Raw genomic sequence first — 5,391 nt, 5'->3', positions numbered from 1 at the left:
CGAGGACCTCTTGGGCCTTGGTGGTGGAGGGACGTCGGGGAAGACGGCGAGCTTGGTGAAGACTTCTGGAATTGCCCCCACCAATGTGTACTCGTCCGTGCCCGCGACGGGGACGCGGCAGTCGCTGTTGAGTGAAGACTTGGGCGATGTATCATGGACGTGGGGCGGCGTGCTGGTGCTGGCCGCCGCAGGGATGTTGACGGCCCCGACGGACTTGCCGTCATGACCAGAGATGGCCGCGGTGGAGTTGTTGAGGTCGACAACAGTGTCACAGTTGTCCTTGATGACGGTGGGTGGAGGAGACGCTGGGGCCGGCAACACGTCGAGTGTAACGCACCACATCTGCAGGCGACAACACCGGTAGTAGATGCAGCGGCCATCCCAGTACGCGAACTCGTGCGCCGAAGTGAATCGGACATCCGCCGCTACACAAGGCTCTTCATCCTCTGATTTTGTTTGAGGATATACCACTAACTGCTCTACATCAAAAGGAGCGAAGAGGGAATACAATACATCAGCAGTGATGGCGGGGAGTTGGGGTGAAATGGATGGTGGACTAGCTCTGAATATCAGATGTTAGGAACAATGAAGTGGATCGATCTATTGTCTCAGGAATTCACTCTAGTTGCGATTACAAGCTCATGGGCACGCTGAAGTGCGCGTCGTACATGGCGGACACCTCAAGCAGTTGATTCTAGCCTGCCAATCCAGAGGCTTGCACTGACCCGGCCCTGCATGCATAACCCTCTCACCCATCACCATCAGATGGGCATAGAACTGCAAATTAAAATCATATCTGCTCATACTGATATCAAGCCCTTTTGCGTCCTATGGTTCGGCGGTTGGTTGGAGCAAATGTCCAGCCGCTGGCCTTGTTCCAAGTCATCGATGCCGCTACACAGCAGGCCGATGACACACCACTGCGGCTAAGATCAACTCTAGTAGACCCCGGAAAAGCCGCAAACCCGCAAAATTCCGGCGAGTATATAGACTCGGCCCATTTTCTAGTCAAAACAGAGCCCGTATACTCGCCCGGCCCGTAAAAATATTTACCGTGGCCCACAAACCGCCCGCCCCGATCAGTATATTTACGGGTTTGCGGTGCGTTTGCGGGTCGAAACCCTATTCCTCCGCCGCCGCGTCTCTCCGCAATTCCCCACTCCCCTCCTCACATTTCTCGCCGCCGGCGAGCCCGTTCCGCCTCCAGCCGCCATGTGGGGGCGCATGTGGAGCTCTGGCCGCGGCTCCAGGAGCAGCTCCGCGGGGGCGGCGACCCCGAGCGCGAGCGGCGTGTCCGCTCGGACGGCGCGAGGAAGCGCGGGGCGAGAAAGTGGACCAACCACGGCCTCTCGCTGCCGCCGAGCTTGCTCGTCCGCGAGACGGACGAATACGACCGTCGGCATGGCCGTACACCGTCCTTGGCCGCGGGCTTGTCCTCCACGGCGAGATCTTCCCACGCCGCGAGCTCCTCCTCTTCCTGCGCGAGCCTTCTCCCCGTGAAGAGGGAGTGGTCGGAGGAGCCGGAGGAGATCGAGGTCGTCCCTGTCAAGCAGGAGCTCGAGGAGCTCAGGAGCTGGGGCGTCGTCGGGCCGGAGGACTTCGTCGCCGATGTCGACGCGGTCGCGGCCGCCATCGCCGAGCGGAGCTTGCGCGAGGAAGCAGACCGCCGGCGCCACCACGAGGAGCTCGAAGACCTCGTGTTGCAGCAGGCGGTCGTGGCCAACCTCGCCGCCAAGGAGAAGGACGACGAGTGGCGGCGCATCCGCGAGGAGCAGAGGGAGAAGTACATCGACCTTGGCAGCTCCGACGAGGAGGATTGAGATCCTCCATGGCGTCGTCCATGTCCGCGAGCTCGCCGTCGTGAGATCCCCACCCCCTCTAGTACTAGTACCGATGTAGTATCTTATCTTATATCTTATATCTTATATATATATTTATATTTATATATTTATATATATTTACTAATTGGAGGCACATTTCAAGTCGTCTCATTAATCCACATCATTAAAATTAATTACACCGTTGAATTGTAGAATTTACGGTCAGGATAAAAGTAAAACATATGTAACACAGATGATCCCAATGTCCCTTAAAAAGCCATATGACACGTCCGACATCAACTAATAATATTGAAACAAAAGTTAAAAAAAATCCATCCGTTTCCTCAGAAAAAAAGACAGGACTCCATCCATAAAGACTTCCATGCCAACGAAAAAAAGGGGGAGAATCTACACGGTCGTGCTGATTGCCCTCAAAAGCCGGCTCCATAATAAAATATTGTGCTGACTAGAGTCCACGTTAATTAAGCTATATATAGGGCTAACCATGCCGGGACGTGACAGATGTTACAGTAAGTTTGTACTACGTGCAAAGGCAAAACGAGACGGCTGCAACCTGGGCTGTTTAGGACTGTTGAGTCTTTTTTTTTTGCAGAGAGAATCCTAATGATGTATGTTTTTTTTTTCGATCAAAGGGGGACCCACCGGCTCCATTTTATAAAAATGAAACCACAGACGCATACAGAGTCTTCTGGCATGAAACCAGGTTCAAAAACAGAAAACAGAACAACGTCACAAGGGCTGACATGAATAAAGATTCTACTCACAGTCTACTGAATCACTAAGAGACAGCCGACTAGAAACAGCCATATTTTGATCAGTTCATTGGGACGAAAACCACATGGATCTCCTCCGCCATCATTGGATTTTCTTTCACTTGTTCCAGGGTAGCGCGCCCCCCGTGCGTTTTCCCAAGGATGGTTTTAGACCAGGAGAGTTGCTCTGCAGCTTCACGGCATCTCAGTTTGGTTCCAGTTCCAGCGGAGATCTCAGTCTTCGCAACAGGTGCTCCCTCAAAAGTTTCACTGCCCCTTCCTGCAACTCCCTGTGTGGTTTCACCCAATCTCCTAGATATGTACTTATCCTCTGCCAGACCTGTTTGACAGAAATCTATTTAGATCTATTAAACACTGTGGAATTTCTGGTATTCCACAATCCTCAAAGGATCGCAGAAGAGACCATATTCAAATGGGCAAATTTCTTGTTGCAAAGCCAGCACGCAGCTAACTCAATAAAGGAATGGAAAGTTCTATCAAATATTATCTCAAACTCTTTCCACACTACCCTAGCCACCACACACTCAAAAAACAGATGATGAACAGATTCTATCTCTTTACAATGAATACATTCCAGAGGCTTTGGAATACCTCTTTTTCTCAGATTGTCGCAGGTCATAATTTTATTCTGAGAGAAGATCCAAAGAAACCCCTGTATCCTGGGTGGAATTTTTAAGTTCCACACTGCAGGAGTGTAAATAGGTTGCACCCCTCTAAAGTTAATGACAGCATACAAAGATTTAGATGAATATACCCCTTTCGACTCAAATTGCCAAATCAAACTATCTTCCATGTCAGTGAAGATTATTGATCTAGCAATGGAATCTAAATCAAGCCACTGTTGCATCAACTCATCATCAAAATTCCTCCTAAACGAGATTTTGAGAGTTTCACCATCCCAGGTATCAACTATGGTTTTGTTCTTATCATTAGTTATGCAATACAAATCCCAGAATTGTGTGGCAAGTGGAGAGTTACCAAACCAAATATCTTCCCAAAATTTCACCGATCTACCATTGCCTACAGACCATTTATACCCCATTTTGATTGCTTTCATAGCCCACATCACCCCTTTCCAGAATTGGGATGGATGAGGATCATTACAGCAGAGGATATTTGGTCTTTTGGTGTTATATTTGGAGTCAATAACTCTCCTCCAAAGGGAACCTTCACTAAAAATATATCTTTTAATCCAAGAGCCTATTAAGCATAGGTTCAAGTCCTGAAGGTTTGGTATCCCCATGCCTCCATACTCCTTCCTCATACACACAGACTGCCAATTAGCTAAATGAATTTTGTGGTTTCCTTCTTCATCACCCCAAAGACAATTAGCTAGCTGGGTGTTGATCAAGTTAATAGCCCATTTGGGGAATTTAAAAAAGGACAGTAGATAGATAGGTATGCTGGCTAAACAAGTTTTCACCAATGTTACTCTCCCCAGCAGGGATAACAGTTTACCTCTCCAGCCAGCCATTCTAGACAGCAAAGCATCAACAAGGGGTTGCAAATCTTCCCTCCTAAGCTTATCAAAATGCAAAGGGATTCCCAAATAATTGATAGGAAGTTTCCCCCTGACATAGTTAAAAATATCTAGGAAAGCTTGGACTTCTACCTCTTCCAAGTTAATGGGAATTAACTCACTTTTATGATAATTAATAGACATGCCAGATATTAGTTCAAAACAAGTCAGGATCCATTTGAGGTTAATAGCAGCTCTATGATCACAATCTACAAAAAGCAGAGTATCATCTGCATATTGCAGACATGTAACACCCTCTGGATGGAAATTAGGGCATAGCCCTCTAATCAGACCTGCTTGTGAGCCTTTAATTACCATTTTAGCAAAAACATCTACCACAAGATTAAAAAGCAAAGGTGAGAAAGGATCACCTTGCCTTAAACCACTACTAGTAATGAAGAAATCACTCTCTTCACCATTCACTTTGACCCCAATGGACCCCTGTTGAGTTATGCTCTTAACCAAGTTGATCCATTTCCTGCCAAACCCCCTAAGCTCAAGAATTTCATAGACAAAATCTAAGTTAACTCTATCATATGCTTTTTCATAATCTACTTTAAAAATCACCCCCTTCCTACTAGAAGAGTGTGTAGTATGCAGTACCTCATGTGCAGTAACCACACTCTCTAAGATGTATCTACCTCTAATGAAGGAAGATTGATTTTCAGAGATCAGTTTACCAATAATCAAAGCTAGTCTATTAGTCAGCACTTAAGTAAAAATCTTAAAGTAACAATTGAGTAAGCTAATTGGTCTAAATTTCCTCATATCTTTAGCTTCCTCTTCTTTAGGAATCAGGGTGATCATGGCAAAGTTAAGTCTGAAGATGTCTAAGCCATGATCATACCATGCTTCAAACATGGCCATCAGGTCACCCTTAATTATATCCCAAAAGTTCTGAAAGAACATAAAAGGTAACCCATCTGGGCCAGGGGCCCCATCTGAGTAAGAATCAAACACTGCTTTCCTAACCTCTTCCTCAGTAAACCTTGCCTCTAACTTAATATTGTCTTCTACAGAAACTTGTTCATCAATATTGAAGAAATCTTGTTTCAAAGCAATATTAGGCCTCTGTTCCTCCTTGAACAAATTCTTATAAAAATCTAGAGCTATTTTCATCATTTTACTCTGTTCAGATGTGGGCCCCTCAGGTCCCTCTAGTACAGGAATCAACTTCTTTCTCCTCCTTTGGTTAGCCACAGCTTGGAAGTAAGCTGTGTTTCTATCTCCCTCTAGAATATCTCTATCTCTAGATCTC

Source organism: Triticum dicoccoides, chromosome 2A (genome assembly GCF_002162155.2).
Source record: "Triticum dicoccoides isolate Atlit2015 ecotype Zavitan chromosome 2A, WEW_v2.0, whole genome shotgun sequence".
NCBI classification, from domain to species: domain Eukaryota; kingdom Viridiplantae; phylum Streptophyta; class Magnoliopsida; order Poales; family Poaceae; genus Triticum; species Triticum dicoccoides.
Note: the sequence above shows the minus strand (reverse complement) of the source record.